We start from the raw sequence: 19,528 nt of genomic DNA, 5'->3' as shown, positions 1-19,528 counted from the left end.
TGTATATATTTTCAATATGATCAATTTAGACTGAAATGTTTCATCATTTGGATTTTTCATGAGAAAGTTATGGGCACTTGAAGTTGGACATTTTTCAAATTCAATGGTTTTGGTCCAAAGTGACCTATAATGTTTTGTATTATCACATGTGTTTCTTTTAGGATTATGAAATTTTGTCCGACATAACATTTTAAGTAGACATATTAAGATTTCCAATGCAATTGGTATCACCTCAAAATCATAAACAATAAGGAAGTTAGGTTTTTGGGAAGTTGACCCAAAATTAGGGTTTCAGTCAAAATGACCTATAATGTTTTGAAAAGAATGATGACCTTCCATGTTTCAAATGGATTTTTGATGAATATGAACGTTGTTAATATGGTTCTTAAGAACATTTTTTATCTTGTGGTCATCTTCATTTGACAAACACATCACAAGTTGTGTCTCAGTGATCCTCAGTTTAGTCAGATGACTTGACTGGTCAACTTCTCAAGGTCAAACTTCAAATATTGATGAATGAATGATTGAGGATGCTCACATAAGCTAATATATGCATAAAATAATGAATGAAAGAACTTACCTTGATTGAATTTGATCATAGGCCGAGGTTGCTTCATGAGCAAGGCATAGTCAATGCACAGTTGAATTAGGGTTTCCTCGGGAAACAACCCTCAAGCCTTTTGGTTTATCTTGATAAAATTGTAAAATTGAGATACTTAGGAGACATATATGATGATTAGGAAATTTGTGGACCATTGTCATGCTTGCTCTCATCTTCATCTAGCCTCTTCATTGAGCTTAGGAACCTCCTAGGAGCATGGGCACACATGATCACTTCAGCTTCAAAACAAAAAGAGTTAGTGACATATTTGTGATTTTGGTTAGTGATTAAAATAAGAAAAGCAATAATATACAATATAAGCATGCTTGGTGGTCTCAAACCACTCACACAAGTCCCACCCAAGGGTTAAGGAGCCACACATGCTATGATCCTTGAGGCAATGCAATGAGCAAATAATATGATGCCATGAGGGATCTTAGGGTCAAAATTAGGGTCTTACAATTCTGCAGCATGTGGGATCTCCAAAGGGTTTTTAAATGAAGGAGAGGAAGCCCTTATTTATAGGTAAATGCATCTGATCATCACACTTTGCTCATGTGCCTGAGAATTGCAATTTTGAATGAATGGGCCTTTGTGAACATGTGAGAGGCCCATGAATGGTTGAAGGGACTTGCTGAGCTCATATGGAAAGCATGTGGTCGTGCACATGGAATGGAAAAGGCTTGCATCTCAAGTTTTAACATAAAATGTCAAAAATACACATAAATGAAGAAAAATTTGAATCTCTCAAATGGTAGATCCAAATGACTATTGTGAGTAATGGTTGGAAAGATATTGAAATAAGGAATAAAAGTCATGTTGGGCAAAAAAACATTTGACATGTGAAAATTGATCAAAACTGGCTTGGAAAGTTCAAGTGTAAAACATGTTCAAATCACTTTAAAAAAGTCAACCAAAAGTAAGCTTGGTTAAACCCCTCTGACATTATGATACAAGCTTCAAATGAAACGATATCCAACATAGAAGTTGTAGATATTTTAAAGATAGTAAATTTAGACACACAGTTTTCCTTATTTGGATTTTCTATGACAAAGTTATGGGCATTTTAAGTTAGGTACTTTTTCAAATTCAATGAATTGGGTCAAAGATGACCTATAATGTTTTGAAATGGCACATGTATTTACTTTAAGATTATGAAATTCTCTACAACATAAACTTTGAAGAAGACATCTTAAGATTTCCAATGCCTTTGGTACCACCTCAAAATCATAAAAATTGAGAAAGTTATGCCATTGGCAAGTTGACCCAAAATTAGGGTTTCAGCCAAAATGACCTATAATGTTTTTAAATGAATGATGACCTTCAAAGCTTCAAATTGATTTTTGGTGAACATGAAAGTTGTTCATATGGTTCTTAGGAACAATTTTTATTTTGTGGTCATCTTCATTTGACAAACATATCAAATGTTATAACTCATTGAACCTCAGTTTAGTCAGATGACTTAACTGGTCAACTTTTCAAGGTCAAACTTCCAATCTTGATGAATAAATGCTTGAGGGGCCTCAAATAGGCTCATATATGCATAAAATGATAAATTAAAGAACTTCCCTTGATTAAATTTGATCAGAGGTTGAGATTGCTTCATGGGCAAGGCACAGTCAAAGCACAGTGAAATTAGGTTTCCTTGGGAAACAATCTTCAAGCCCTTTGGGCTATCTTGATCAAATTGGAAAATTGAGATACTTCAGAGACTTATATGATGATTAGGAACTTTTTGGACCATTTTCATGCTTTTTCTCATCTTCATCTAGCCATTGCATTGGGCTTAGGAACCTCCTAGGAGCATTGTGGAGCACATGATCACTTGTGCCTCAAAACAAAAAGAGTTAGTGACATATTTTTGTGCTTTTGGTTAGTAATCAAATAAGAACATCAATAACATACAATACAAGCATTCTTGGTGGTCTCAAATCACTCAAACAAGTTCCAACCCTAGGGTTAAGGAGCCAAACATGCTATGATCCTTGAGGCAATGCACTTGTGCAATAACATGATTCCATGAGGGATCTTAGGGTCAAAATTAGGGTCTTACAGGCTGTTTGTGATTGAAGTAAGGGTTTGTAGGTTGTGTTGTGAGTTGGTAAATGCAGAATGTAATTTGGTATGTAAACATCTTTTGGAAATGTACTGTACTTATGGTTTCAATCATGAATCACAATGAGTCAAGGATGAATTTTGGGGGACTAACAAAAGAATTATGAATTTTGGATCGTAACATGATTAAGTTGACTTTGGTCAAAGTTGACCAGAAAGTCAACCATTGACCAAAGTCAACCTTTGGTCTGAACTTATTCTTTGTATCTTTCTCATGTATGGACACGTGTAAATAACGGCATTGGTATTTTGAACAACGTGTGCTACACATGGAATTTCTATAAATGAATGGCCTTGATATTTAATCAATTGATGGATTTAGCCTTTTGTGAACCTTGTATGAACTTGACATTTGAAACGGTATGAACTTAATATGAAATAAATGATGAGTGGACGTATTGACGGACTTGGTGGATAAATATATCTTTCATCGTGAGCAATATTAAGACTCGAAGTGTATTGACGTTTGGATGAATCATTAACATAACTCAAAGGACATAACCATAACTCGAATAGGCTTGAAGCAACGATTTTGGTGAGTACCAAGTGGCATAACGAACTAGGACCTAACTGGACATTTATCGGGACAAGAACTAATGGTAATGGCCATGGCATGGGGTGGGTTTAAATAACCTTGGCCCAACGAAACTAGGCAAAGTATGAACCATATACTTTGAAGAAAACAAACGTACTAGCTCAACATGTACTTAGGCCCAAACCAAAGGACACAATCATGGGATGAACATGTGGGAGCATGAAGCCTATGAAATCAACAACAAGAAGGTCCACCAGCATGAACTATGCACAAGAGGTTGGGTGAGATCTGGCCACTAAATCACAATGTTATGGAGGATAGAATTAGGTTTATGGACCTTTATGAGGGTATGAAACACGATTAGGGTTTATGGACGTCTTGATCGAGTGTGGATCCCCTTACTGGAGTTTATGCATCGTAACCTTTAGTTATGAATGCAAGCTTCTTTTCTTTAAATCAACCGGAAAAAATCGGGGTGTGACAGCTGCCCCTATTTAATTACCTTGAACTGAAAAAGTAAGAATGACAACAACCTTCATATATTAGTGGTGAAAGATAATTAAATACGAGAAGACTCAAATTTTGTCCTTCGAAATACAAGGAAGAAATGCAGAAAGAAAGTGTAGTCGAATATGGTAAGAAAAAGTTTTCATAGGGCAAACGAAACAATTAGGACTCTCTGGGGGATCATCAGAATAGTATCTCTAAAAACAAATGAGATTCTTCACGCCAATGAAGCAGTATCTCGAACATATAAATGACATTCTCTAAATCACCGAAGCAACATCTTACATGATATAATTAAGATATTACAACATGGGGAACGATACCTTAATTGAATTTAAGACTCTTAGAGGATACTTGAGCAGTATCTCTAAAAATGAATGAGACTCTTCATATTAATGAAGCAGCATCTCAAACAAATAAATGAGATTCTCTGAGTCATCGAATCAGCATCTTATATGATATAATCAAGATATTCCAACAGGGGAATGATACCTTAATTGAATCTAAGACTCTTCGAGGATACTTGAGCAGTATCTCTACAATAAATGAGACTCTTCATATTAATGAAGCAGCATCTCAAACAAATAAATGAGATTCTTTGAATCAACGAAGCAGCATCTTATATGATATAATCAAGATACTCCAACAGGGGAATGATACCTTAATTGAATCTAAGACTCTTCGAGGATACTTGAGTAGTATCTCTAAAAACTAATGAGACTCTTCATATTAATGAAGCAACATCACAAACAAATAAATGAGATTCTCCAAATTAACGAAGTAGCATCCTATATGATATAATCAAGATATTCCAACAGAGGAATGATACCTTAATTGAATCTAAGACTCTTCGAGGATACTTGAGCAGTATCTCTACAACAAATGAGACTCTTCATATTAATGAAGCAGTGTCTCAAACAAATAAATGAGATTCCATGAATCACCGAAGTAACACCTTATATGATATAATCAAGATATTCCCACAGGGGAATGATACCTTAATTGAATCTAAGTCTCTCCAAGGATATTAGAGCAATATCTCTAAAAACAAACGAGACTCTTCATATTAATGAAGCAGCATCTCAAACAAATAAATGAGATTCTCTGAATCAACGAAGCAACATCTTATATGATATAATCAAGATGTTTCAACAGGGGAATGATATCTTAATGAAATCTAAGACTCTTCAAGGATACTTGAGTAGTATCTCTACAACAAATGAGACTCTTCATATTAATGACACAACATCTCAAACAAATAAATGAGATTCCCTGAATCACCGAAGCAACACCTTATATGATATAATCCAGATATTCTCACAGGGGAATGATAACTTAATTGAATCTAGGAATCTCCGAGGATATTAAAGCAATATCTCTAAAAACGAATGAGGCTCCTCATATTAATGAAGTAGTATCTCAAACGTTCATCTGTTGGGGGAAATAGTTCAGAAAAGACTCCCATTGGAGGAGATTTACTAGAAATGATTTGCAGGGGAGAAGCTCATAAGAGACTTTTTAGGGTAACCTCTACTTGGGGAGAAATGATAGCAAAGATGCTGGGGAATATCATTATTAACCATAAAGTTGAAGAATGACTTGTCGGGAAATACTCCCATGAAGACATGCATGGTAATAACTTTTATTGTCTTTACGGGGAATGTCTGGGGTACACATGAATGCCCCTGTACCCTGAGTTATGTTATGTTTTTTTTTGTATGATGTTCCACTTTGGATGGAAGTATTACGCATGGAATGATGCATGTGATATATACAAGTATGCAATTGCTAGGGATATTTAGGATGTGCCCATAGGAATGTGAATGGTTTTTTTTATTCCTTTTTTATGAAATTTTCGTTTCGAAGGGAGTGATATGCGTGGGTATGCTGATGATTAATATGATTGTTTTTTGGATGAATTTTCCTATTTGGCAGGAAAATTATGCATGAACTGATGCATGTGATGCAAGTGGGAATGCAAAAATGGATAATTGGGCATGCCCTCTTTGACGTTGCTCTCCCTCCTTGAAGACAAAAGGTTTTTTGTTTGCCCCGGTTAAGGAGTTTTGTTTTGATGATGATGCCAACGGTGGGGACTTTCTGTTGTCGGGGAGACCAATCAAACTCTGATGCCCCTTTGGGTAACTGGAAATATATTTGTGGTGTTCTAAGCTATTGAAGGGCTCCGACTTTTCAACACTCGATACTTCAACTACGCCGCAATTTATTAATGCTTTTGATAGAATTTTACTATAGGCCACACATGAGTACATTTCTGAAAAGAATTGAACTGGTTAGCGATTGGAATGACCATGGTTGTCTGCGAATGATCTTACATCTTTATGCAATAAGAACAAGCTTGGAGGCTATGAGTCTCCCCCTTTTAATATCTCAAGAGTAATTTTATCATTTTGTTCAAATACGTGTTTTATTTTCTCAAAAAAAATGTAAGAATTATGTTTATAAAAAATAAAGGTGTTTTACAAACAAACAGATAAAATACAAAATAATTTGGGCACAACTTGTGATGAGAAAATTTCTCTTTTATTGATTTGACCCTTGAATGGGAAATTGTACATAAAGATGAAATTCCTTAATGAGGTAATTGTTGTGTATAAAGACATAATGGCAATAAAGATTGAGTTTTCATTGAGCTTCAACACTGCTACGATCCTTATGTCTTTGACGGTCTGAGTACCTTGCTTTTGAAAAAGTCAGGTAGATTGATTCTTCGCCTTAAGGGGTATGATAAATGCCTGAAAGTGCAGTTCTTTGCCTTGGAATTAATCCTTAACTTTTGCCTGGATCGCCCTTTCTGGTTTTCGATCCACCAGGATATCCTTTTTTGCCTGAGTTGCCCTTTCGGGTTTTCAACTCAGCGGGTCAGAATTTTTTTATTTTTATCTCTAATTTTACCCTGAACCGCCCTTTCGGGTTTTCGATCCACCAGGATAGCCAGTTTTCCTAAATCGCCCTTTAAGGTTTCGATTTAGCGGCCTTTATCATTCCACTTTTTAAGGCAAAGTACTTTTTAACTGCATCGACATTCGTGGGAAATGGCAATTCATCATCGTCCATAGTCGCGAGGATTAGAGCACCTCCTGAAAAGGCTCTAACCACCACAAATGGACCTTCATAATTTGCTGTCCACTTTCCCCTAGAATCCTTGTGAATGGGCAAGATTTTCTTCAGCACCAAATCTCCCTCTTGGAATATTCTAGGACGACCTTTCTTGTCGAATGCCTTCTTAAGACGCTTATGATAGAGTTGACTGTGACATAACTCTTTTAGGCGCTTCTCTTCAATAAGGTTGAGCTCATCGAACCTTGCCTGAACCCATTTCGCCTCGTCTAACTTAGCCTCCATCAAGACTCTCATCGAGGGGATCTCCATTTCTATAAGGAGGACTGCTTCCATGCCATATACCAAGGAATAAGGGGTTTCCCCTGTTGAAGTATACACTGATGTATGATAATCGTGCAATGCAAAAGGTAGTATTTCATGCCAATCCTTATACGTGACTACCATCTTCTGAATAATTTTCTTGATATTTTTGTTCGCGACTTCAACAACCCCATTCATCTTGGGCCGATACGGTGACGAGTTATGATGTTCAATTCTGAACGTTGCACACTGTTTACCTCTAAATTTACCCTCCCCTTTCTCACCTATGCATACAATCACTTGATCAGGAGATGACTTGCATACATTCATAACTCATCCACATGCATCATTCCTCATGGATTCAAAAGAAACTTGGGCCCATAAAACTAGGGTTTACATAGACATCAAAGTCTAAAGGCATGGCCTAATCACATCATCAGCATATGGGATGTGAAACCTTAATGAAGGTGGTGAAGGTTGACTTCAACAAAGGTGTGGCCAGACAGTCTAGGGCCTTCAAAGCCCTAATTCTTCAAGAAATAACTTCATGGGGCTTCACCTATGCCTTATCTGGGTCTCTAAAACCCTAATTAGAAGAGGGGAATCAGATGAACTTGGTGGTTTCATGGTGCATTCATAACCCTTCAATCTTTATCCTTTGTCAGTTTTTCTTGGCCTAACCCTTCTTGGGGCATTTGTTTTGGTCCCAAGTCCTCGATTCTACCCATATGGTTGTGGATATTCCTCTGGTCCTGATCATCTAAATATCCAAATTCCATATGCTTCAAGCCATTTGTGGTCATGCCATTGGTACATGGACACTATGTCAAAACCCTAATCTTATGGTCTCACTTGATGGCTTTGTTCATGTACATTATCAATCAAGTTATTTTTCAAAAGTCCAAGTCATAAAATAAAACAATTTGGAAACCAATTTCAACCCATTAGTTGATCCATTTCAATCTATTCCACTACATTTTAAACCATTACATGTGATTCAATATAAGAAAATACAAGAAGTTACATTTTTAACCAATTGTTGACTTTGGTCAATAGTTGACTTTTAGGTCAACTTTGACCAAAGTCAACCCAAAATTCACAAACCCTAAATTCCATCATGATCAGCAATACATTGTCCGTTTACAAAGAAAATACAAAGAAATTGGAATTTTTGACCTTTTATTGACTTTGGTCAACCTTGACCAAAGTCAACTTCCCCATTTTTTTTGGTCATCCAAAACCTAATCTAGCCTTTGGCCTTGATTCTTTATCCAATTTTCATGTTTGGTTGTGTGCTCCCTTGTTTGCTTCATTTCCAAGTAAGTGTTTTCATGATTCAACCTCATATTTTGGCTTGTCAAATCTTGGTTTTGGTTTGCCCCAAACCAAATCCTAGTGGCTCTAACACAATAGAACTTGACACATTGTGATCCATCCTTCATCGCTTAACTCAAGGGCAATAGGGAAAGCTTTAATGGAGAGCATACATGGGCCTTGTCATAAACTTGCAGCAGAAATATAACCAGATTATCCCACAAAAAGGTTGGAACAACAACGTAATTTCAAATCAACACGATGCCTGCAGCTATCCACATAATCACAATCCCCTGACCTTTTAGAAGCAGCAGAATTGCCATTTCCCATTGATTATCCAAGGTTGATGCTGAAGCTAGTATAGAGTTGGAGCAGTGTAATAAAATGTTGTTGTCAAGCCATGCCAGGAGAACGATTTCAATACAGGTTTTTCGAGGGTAGTGATAACAACAATGTTGTTGATGCATATGAACTGAAGGCCCAACATTGAGCATAATTGCCTTAATATCCGATGCTGCAAGTACCGAAAGACCGTCTGCTGTCACAAGCTGTCTTGTTCGTCGGTGGGGCACTGACTGCAATATCTGCATACACTCTACAATACTAGGGAGTTATACAGTGGAGATTTTAACACCACCGCCGCATTTGATGAAGCGTGTGAAAAGGTAAGAAAACATTAGGAGAAAGTAGAAGTGTTACATTGGTCCTTGCTTACCCAATGCTCAGGAAGAAATGTGCTTTATCAAAAGCATGACAAACAATGAAAAAAGTCCTCCGCCTCATCGTTTCATCTTCATCAATTCACGTCGCTCCCTCCGAACTCGTCTTTCTTCTCTCACACTCTGAGACTCTTCCGAGACTTCTTCTACCTCCTCCTCCTCTGTGGCCTCACTAGGAAAAGGAGTTGAGAATATGGTAATTATAGGTTCAGGCCCTGCAGGATACACCGCAACAATATATGTTGCACGAGCCAATTTGAAACCTGTAGTGTTTGAGGGTTACCAGGTGGGTAGTGTTCCTGGGGGTCAATTGATGACTACAACTGAAGTAGAGAACTTTCCAGGATTTCCAGATGGGATTACTGGACTTGATCTAATGGACAGGATGGGACGACAGGCTGAACGTTGGGGAGCAGAGTTGCATTATGAAGACGTTGAAGCTATTGATGTGAATAGTAGTCCTTTTCTTATCCAAAGCAGTGAACGTAAGGTAAAGAGACATACTGTAATATTTGTTACTGGAGCAACTACAAAATGACTTAGGCTACCCAGAGAAGATGAATTTTGGAGTCGAGGAATTAGTGCTTGTGCTATTTGCGACAGAGCATCACCTCTCTTTAAGGGTCAAATTCTTGTTGTCGTTGGAGGGGGGGATACAACTATACAGGAAGCGTTATACTTGATAAAATATGCTTGTCATGTTCACTTACTTGTACGCCGGGACCAACTAAGGGCTTTTAAAGCCATGCAAGATAAAGTGTATGACAATCCAAATGTCACTGTGCACTTCAATACAGAGGCTGTGGATATTGTAAGTAATACAAAAGGACAAATGTCTGGCATTTTAGTAAGAAAGATGGGTACCGAGGAGGAGTCCGTGCTTGAGGCCAAAGGGCTATTCTATGACATAGGCCATTCAACAAATACCCAACTATTAAAAGGCCAAGTTAAACTAGACCAGTCTGGCTACTTGCTTGTTAAGGAGGGCACTGCAAAAACTTCAGTTGAAGGTTTATTTGCTGCTGGAGATGTGCAGGACCACGAATGGAGGCAAGCCGTAACTGCTGCTGGATCTTGATGCATTGCAGCTTTATCTGTTGAGAGATATCTCGTCAACAGTGGTCTTCTTATAGAGTTCCATCAGCCAAAACCAAAGTGAAAAAGGAAGGAACGGTCCAAGGATAAGACACTTCTTACTGTTGGCGACGCTTGTATTAGCAATGTTATTAACCCGCCTCAAGGAAATGAACACAATGATCAGGACACAGTTAATGGGGATGTTAAGATTTTAGACACTGTTGCATTACCTTCCAATGAAACGGAAAACAAAGAAAAGAAAGGAAGAGCAGTTGTGCGTGTTACAGACATCCTAAACCGAACGCAAGCTAAAAATGCCGACATCAAAACTAAGCCGAGCTGCGAGCCAAGATACCATGGTCCAAATTTGCAATAGAAAGAGAACAAAGCACAAACCAAAAGGTTCTATTAATCCTAAATTTTGACCGCTGGGACTCATGTAGTATATTCTAAAATAATGGAATATTACATTTGGAATGATGAAGTTTAAGCCATGTATTTGGAGCATATAATGGAAAACGGCATTCTCTTTTGATGGTGGAGAAGCAATACTGTAGAATAGGCTAAACTGTGAACCCCAACATATTACTTCAACATTGAGAGTCGCTTAATGTCATGACCATTACCCCGGTATGTCAACTTACCTGTGAACCATCTCCTGGACTTAATTTCTCGATGCCACAGTAGTTCAGGACAGCTCTAGATAGGTGAGGACAGCTTATTACGGAAGTTAGATTGGTATTGCAGAGATTTGCTTCCGCAACCATGACTTGGTTCATCTGCCAGCCAATTTTGGGCAATTCCCGAGGTCGCAGCGCCAACACCAAGAATTCAACCTACAGAAGTCCAATAGCATACCAAATCAGGATCAAATATTCAAACCCATTCATTCCACATCCCAATCTACAAATCAAATCCATACGTTCATATTTAACCAAACAAGGAGCCTAGTACACCTCATTCGAAACGCACACAGGCACATTCAAAGTTATCTCAACCTCAACTAGCAGCATAAATTTTGGCAACAAGCATAATTGGCCAATTAACAGTTAGTCAGTCCAACTGTGTCTTAGCATAAGTGTGCAAGCTACATGTGCAGATTTTCTTAGCATACTGGCCAAATTCCGACACTCGCGACACATCCATTTCACCATATAGCTAACTGACAGCTTGACATCACAAAGAACCATGGATGAAACAATCCATTAATTATCATGTAACACAGTTAACTATGACATAGTTATTCAAGTGAAATCCACCATAAACTGCATAATTAAACTCCACATTCTAAATATTTAGATTTTTCTGCTAACAACCTCCTTCTAACAGGATTTCAAAAAACAACTAACATATATTACTAATGTGTCCTCATATTCCATAGCTTGCATCCTGCTTCATCAAACCAACTGCGCATCATCTTAGGCTTTAAAATTCAAGCATGCCACTGATGGAGTAAATTCCAACGTGCTTGAGCTTCAAAGCATAGTGACGCTCCCATATGTAATTCAAAAGGCAACATGATTAACAACCACCAATCCTGCTAGCCGGTCATGAGAGTTCTTCAATGTAGTGATGCATCAACAGTCAGAACGTTCAAACACACGAAAGCCTTGCCAGTTTCAAGCGGCGGATTAGTTAACTTCATCGATAATCAAAATCCTTAACAGACATTACCTAACAGTCCGTAACAAAATAAGTGAAAACTCATAGCAAACATCCAACAAAAACACAATAACCTACAGCAACCAATTCAGTTCTCATTTAGCTTTTTCAATTGAACCATAGTTAACCTTCAAATTAACTACAAAGTATGTTCATAGTTTCCATTTGTTCTCTACTAGCTAACACTGTGTGCTAACAGTTCTAGCACTTCATTTTGATGACTAAGTTTAGAATTTTTTCTAACAACCAATTTTCCAAAAAATCACATACATCAAACCCCAGTTAAATCCCTGAGGTAGAACCCCAAGCTGAGAAAGATGATGACTCATCTCGATCAGAAAAGGAAGTGGTTGCAGAGGGATTATGTTCTCTAGGCAAAAACTTACCCAGCAAGACACCAGCAAGTGTGTCTCATGAAACTGCTAAGGATATCATTGATCTGGAGGAAGAAAGTTCTGAGGAAGAAGATGACACTTTGGTCCATCTTGTGAAAACAAGTGTAGCTAAGAAACTGAGAATCAGAAAAAGGAAGAGTGTGGTTGAAATGAGGACAACAAGAAGAGAGAAAAAGGTTGTTGGTGTAGGTCCCTCCAAGTCTTGGAGTAAAGTAGAGGTTAGGAAGAGGAAAGAAAGTGAGAGTTCTGAATCTGATGAGGATGTCGAAGATGATGTCCCAGACATCTCCCCTGCTAAAAGGCAGACTGTTAAGAAGTCTCCAAGCAAAGTGGCTGCTGTGTGTAGCGGTGTATTCGTCGCTATATGATTTATTGATTAAACCATAAGAAAAGCATACAAGGAAATCGAGTCGCCACCGCACTTTTATTTATCCAAAGGATTGGCTAAAAAGCGAACAAAAGCCTAAGAAGTTTTACACATAGAAAACCAATGAAAAGATCAGAGAGTCTGGGTAAGGGGTAAATTACGCAATGGGAAGGTGTTAGGCACCCAAAACGTCCTAGGTACTCCTAGGGAGCCCTTTTCACACTTGTTGTATAAAAATGCTTATTTGCTTATGACATATTGTGCAAACATGATTGGGATGGTGAGAAAAGAATATACAATTTTTATTGTTTTTGTGTTTGAACGGATGAACCCGTTGCCTACGTACCTTTCCATAAAAAGGTAAAGGATCAAAACGCCGTAGTTCGGCTAAAAGATTTCCAAAATATGAGTGGATTCATTTTAAAACAAGAGCACTAAGGCTTTTCATTACCAATGGGAGAAAACTCAACCTGAATCAACAATCCACCATGCGAGGACGGCTTCAACATACTAGTGAGGGGTTAACCCTATAATAAGTATGGAAGACTTACAATCAACTCACTAAGGACAAGGTAAGATTTACATCAACCACTATGGTAATTGAAACCTATGGCTAATGTATGAAAACATATTAACAATGGACAAAGCCACCAAACAATTGAATGGGTGAAGTTATCTGATTATGAGTATTCACAAAATATGGTCAAAGTATGATTAAGATTCGATTCAAAGAAGTGTTATGAAGTGGAGTTTGAAAAGTCAAGGACTTAGGGTCCAGGTTTCTAATTTGAAAAGACATGAAGATGTTTGCACAATAGTTCAAAGTTTGAAAGCAAAGTGTGAAAAGGTTTAGGACAAAGAGGGTATGGATAAAGGAGTGTAAAACTTCCTAGAAATTCACCTCTTGAAATCATATAGAAGATTATTCAAGTGTGTCCTTTGGAATAGGCAAATGAACAATAACAAATAAGCAAAACAAATGATACCGGATGCCAAATACTGGACTTATACCAATCTCACAAACAAAGGTGGATACCGGATACCAATCAATGGATTTACACCAATCTCCTAAAACAAACAAGGATATCAGATGCCAATAAATGGACTTATTCCAATCTCCTAAAGCAAAACAAGACATGGATATCAGATGCCAATAAATGGACTTATTCCAATCTCCACAGGATGATCATAGGAATACAAATGCCAACAACATGGACTTACAATTGTATCCTCACAAAGCAAACACAAAACATGGATATTAGATGCCAATCTATCTGGGCTTACTCTAATCTCCAACAGATGATCATGGGAAAACAAATGCCAACAACATGGACTTATAATTGCATCCTCACATACAACAAACAATCAAAAGCACTAAGCAAAGAGGACATAAGTGGCCAATGAAGTGGTCTTACACTCAATCCCTTCCAAATCATAGGAACAATGGCCAATGAATGGACTTACTGTTGATTCCTCAATGGGTAAACTCAAACAAATCACACAGATATGAAATAATGATCATGCTATAATGAACAATTTAATGATGATAAATGCACAAAGGCAAACAAGCAATCAATCAAACAAAGTCATTTAGCACACACTATAACCAAGCAATTAGGCTCAAGCAAGGGTTAGACTTTAAAGTCAACTGGAATGGGGTAAATGGTGCTCTTAACCTTAACATTGAGAGTTAAGGTGAAGCAGATGAAAGGATATGAGGGGTGTGCCTCATTTCTCTTATCCCTGGTCAGGGAGAGCATTGAATATCAGAAGGTGTGGGAGTTCAGAAAGTTGGAACTCTCTCCACAAGTTAATGACTCTATAGATCTTGGGTTAAGATCCACAATGCTACAACATGTAATGTGAGCAAAGGGAAGACACACAGAATAGTAGGAGATGGACTACACATCTCTTCTATCTACCAATTGCCTTATCAAAAGGACTTTTCCTGCTTGGGGACAAAGATAAACAATCACAAACATTGCCTCTTAAGGAGGACTTCAGACAGGTGCCTGGCCAAGTAACAGACCAGGTCTTCCAGACTACATGAAGAAGAGATGTTATACCTCAATGCTTAAGCTATCAAGCAAAGCAAAAGCAAGTTCACAATGAACTATAGCAACTAAGGTACCTGAAATCAATCCAATTCAATCAGTACTCAAGTCACAAAAGTCAAACAGATAAACCAACAGTCAACAGACAATGTACAATCAAACAATCAAGGCTACATTGTGCAAAGCACAAGCTCAACTCAAATGAGCCAAAGCATCCTACAAAACAAGTCAATGTTAGTTCATAACAATTAAGCAAACCAACTCAAGCTATGCAAATTGATCTCCTTAAAGCCATATGCTTCTTAACCTGAAAACAAACTCAAACATGAGAAGCAAACCCTTAGGCCAAGGCCTAGGGTCAAAGAAGGAGAAATATTCCAAAACAGAACATGAAAATTGGTGAGAATCAAGATTTATCAATTAAAAACATCATCCAATTAGTCCCATATCAAAAGAATCAACCAATTTCGTTTTATAAACAAATCATGGCAATGGATGCAAGTTGAAGTCACATTGGAGCAAACAGAATGATCACAAGCATATCAAATCAAGAATGGCTCAATAAATTCCAAGAAAAATCAAGCCTAAACAGAACATAACAAATGAGCAACATACCAAAAATCATGGCATTTGGATAAGTGGAAGCATGTCAATTCAAATCAACAAGTCAAGGTATGCAAAAACAAGCTCAAACAAGGCCACAAATGGTGCATCAACTTAAGGCAATCCTAAAATAGAAATGACATAAGATAAATGATCCAAACCAAAACCACAATGGACTTCAACATGTTAAGAATCAGTGTACAAAATTTCAAGCTCATATGATAAGGCACAAGAATTTCACAAATCATGGAAGTTCAACACTCATCAAAAGTCCAATTGTGACCACACAGCAAAGAAAATCTCAAACAAATAGGAAATGGATCAAAAAAATTCTATAAAAAATCATGCTCAAGCTTAACATCCAGAAGAATCAACATGCAAAAAATCAAATCATTTAGCATTTATTTGACATGGTAAATAAAATCAGCAAATTGGACAAGAAATGGTGTGACACACATTGTCACACCTTCATTAATCACATCATATCTCAAGATCCAGAAATGAAAAAATAGCAAACTACATACCAAAATGACCAGGAATGAGCCTAGTTTATGCATGTAAATTTTCATGTTCATTGGATCCAGCATCATGATTTCATAAAAGAAATGGCAAGCAATATGCAAGAAATGACATGTAAACATAAACCCTAGGAAAATTTTAAATCCAACCGAGCACAAATTCTGGAAAAATATCCAATAAAAATTAGACATTGCAAGGATCATGGCATAAAAAACCTCATGTGAATTGGATTATTATTGTGAGAGTTATGAATTTTTTAATGGAAAGAAAAAATTAAAGAAAGTAAAAGGAAGCATATGAACATGTAAGCCTAATTGGAATAAAATGCAAAAAGCAAAATATGAAGAAGCCTCGGCCTGGGATCGAACCGTGCCAACTTTCAAATGTGGCGCTCACTTAATGAAACGCACCGTTTCATTAAGTGAGGTGGCAAGGCGCTATTGGTGCATGGCACACAAACACCTAAAACTCATGCAACACACGGCCAGGCAGATCAAAATAACTTCTGGAAACTAAACCCTAACGAACTCATGCATGTTCATCCTGTTCATAATCAACATGATCCAAACTTCACAAAAATGCATGAAAATTATATCAATTGATTCATCTTGCATCACACATCACATATCCAACATCAATTTCATTTAATTCTAACCACATCAAAAGAATCGAGCAGAACAAGTTCTAACATCCAAACTTCAAATCATGATAACTTCCTCATTATTGCATGAAATTTCCAGATCTAAAGCTCAGCCTACTCTATGTTAAAGGATCTACCAGATACACATGATAATTACATGAATTAGAGCGATCGAATTCTAACCTCTATGAAGATGCAGAGTTGAATTCACTTGATTCAAGGCCTGGAAGTGTGAAACAGATGCTCTATCTTGCTTGAATGAATGAATGGAAGCAAGATTTCAGCTCAACAATGCTTGATTCTCCTTAAAACTCCAACTGCCATGAACATGCTCAAGCTCCAACAGTCACGATCCAGCTTGAATTCTGCACAATCTTGCTTCAACAGATCTTCACAATGCTGTTAGATGATGAACAGATCGAAAAGCAGGCAAAAGAAATGAAGAAAAATGAAGAAAATAGTTGAGAGAATTTGAGATGAAAAAGTTTGGATCTGAAATTATGAATGTGTTCTTGCAGAAATCTATTATGATTAGGGTTATATACCCTATGCTAATCAAGTCCTTAATCACCATTAGCCAAAATGTAAGTGGATTAGTGAAATGATCATGTTTGTGCAAAATGGCCAAAACACCCTTATGCACACATGGCCAATGGAACAGTGTGAATTTCACTTGTAACAAGCTCAAAAATCTGTTTGGAGGCAAAGGCAATTGGTTTGAAATGAATAAAATGCATAATTTTCAAATTCACATTTTCCCACCAAAATTCAAAATGAAATCAAGTGAAAAATGCACTTTTTTTGTGATGAGTTTTAATGAAATGTGATGCATGATTATGATAGTAGAGATCAAGAGAAAATTTCTCCAAAAAGAACCACATGGTTTGGCCTTTTGGTGCAAAAGTTATGCCTTGTTGAAGTTCAAAATCCATTGACAATGATTTGATCATAACTTGCCAACCACACATGAGAAATTGGTGTTCTTGGACTTTTTGGAAAGGTGAGAGCAAGATCTCCAACTTTCATGTTGGACAAAATTTGATTTGAAGCTTTCTTGAACATGTAATCTTGAGGAGAAGACCTTTCCATTTTTGGCAGTTTGAAATTACAGGTCACTTACTATTTTTGGAAACTTTTTATCTGACCTCAAATCCTTCAATGTTGATGTTTGACAAGTTATATGAGACTTGTATGGACATGAATGAGGCCTCTCTAACCATCTCACACCTTCAAATCCATGATTTAATGCACAGTTGACTTGTGTTGACCATTCTAGGGTTTCAGTTGACTGAAGAATGTTCTGATGAATTTCAAGCCTCTACCACTTGACATCTTGATCCAAAATGATGTCATGACTCATATGAACTCTTTATGAATGCTCATGGTGCCCAAATTCTTCTGAATGGCCACCATCTATGGCTCAATGAATGCCTTTGACTGGCTTGACCTAAGGTTGCTTCATCTGCAAGTAACAAGGTTAGATGACAATATTTTTGTACTTTTGGTTAGCAAACAAATGAAAAGCAATGATATACAAATGCAAAACATGCTTGGTGATCAAGAACCACCCTCAAGATACAACCCACCCACAGAGGAGCAAGCAAGGTGCACAATGATCCTTGAGGCAATGATATGATATGATATGATACCATGAGGGATCTTAGAGACAAAATTGGGGTCTTACAGATGCCCCTATTTAAGGTCATTCTAGCCGGAGAAGTGAAGTTTAGAAATCTTTATCTCGACGCGGTAGAATAGGCTTAAATAACAGTAATGAGATAAATTTTGGTCCCTAAGAGACCTCATGATGCAAATGTATGCATGTAAAAGACACAAATTCTGTGGGGATATGGTTCACACAGAAGGAAAGACGATCCATCGGAGTAATACACTCACCAGGAACAGAGACTCTAACAGGACTCTTATTGGGGATAAAAAGAAAAAGAATGCGTGAGCAGGACACGACTCTGATTTGGGGAAAACAGAAACAGACTGGAGACTTTACTGGGGAAGTAAAAGACTCAAGCTGGGGATCAGAGGATTTCCAAAGGAAACACATCCATTGGAAAGACACAAGCTGACTCAAACTATCCACAAAGGATACTTCGGATAAAAGTCTGGACTCGGACCAGGAAAAGATTCACAAAGAACCTCCCTGCCGGGGAAAAAATTGCACATATTGGGGAAAACGCCAATACAGCAAAGGGTAAAATCACAACAGGAATCTCCACCGGGAAAGGTCTAACAAAGAGACTCCTGGGGAAAAGCAACAAGGATGAGGTGTTACCGGTATAAGGGTAACAAACTCGGGAAGAATGAATATCTAAGACCGGTATAAGGGTGAGAGATATCAATCAACCAACATCTGAGACAGACCTGAAAAAGGTACATCAACTCAGGAAAATCTGACTCCACAGGGGACCGAGGTCATAATAGGGAGCAGAAAGGAAGGAACACCAGGGATACCGAGGTATATAATAGGTGACCGACCGAAGCGTGAATTGGTTTTTACTTCCAAAACACTCATCATCCGAAAGGAGGGCTTGAAAAAGCAAATCGACTTACAGGATGGACATTCGAATCCACAACGGGAAAACGAATCTTACTCAACTGGGGACACAAACCCAAAGAGTGCATGAGATATAATATCCATTACCGTCAGAACGTGGATAGAATACTCGCATGAGATATATTATCTATTACCGTCAGAACGTAGATAATAAACTCGCATGGTAAGAAACACCAAGGATACCGGTTACTGGGTATATAATAGGTGATCTACCGACAACGTGAATTGGTTTTTACTGCCAAAACACTCATCATCCAAAACACAAACTGGTTAAAGGATGGATATTCGATTCTACAAAGAATACGAATCTTACTCTATTGGGGAAAATCACCAAAGGACTCCAACCAAAGAGTGAAAGAGATATATTTTTCATTCCCGTCAGAACGTGAATAATATACTCGAAAGGAAGAGACACCAGAGATACCGGTTACTGGGTATATAATAGGTGACTAACCAAAAAAGAGACA

At 37.6% G+C, this 19,528-nt stretch overlaps 1 pseudogene; it reads left to right on the top strand.

Moving 5' to 3' along the window:
• Positions 1–9,206: 9,206 nt before the first annotated feature.
• LOC127081167 (NADPH-dependent thioredoxin reductase 3-like) lies at positions 9,207–10,276 on the top strand (annotated as a pseudogene).
• Positions 10,277–19,528: the final 9,252 nt, after the last annotated feature.

Source organism: Lathyrus oleraceus, chromosome 5, assembly GCF_024323335.1.
Source record: "Lathyrus oleraceus cultivar Zhongwan6 chromosome 5, CAAS_Psat_ZW6_1.0, whole genome shotgun sequence".
Taxonomy (NCBI): Eukaryota; Viridiplantae; Streptophyta; class Magnoliopsida; order Fabales; family Fabaceae; genus Lathyrus; species Lathyrus oleraceus.
Note: the sequence above shows the minus strand (reverse complement) of the source record. Positions and strands in the feature narration are given on the sequence as shown.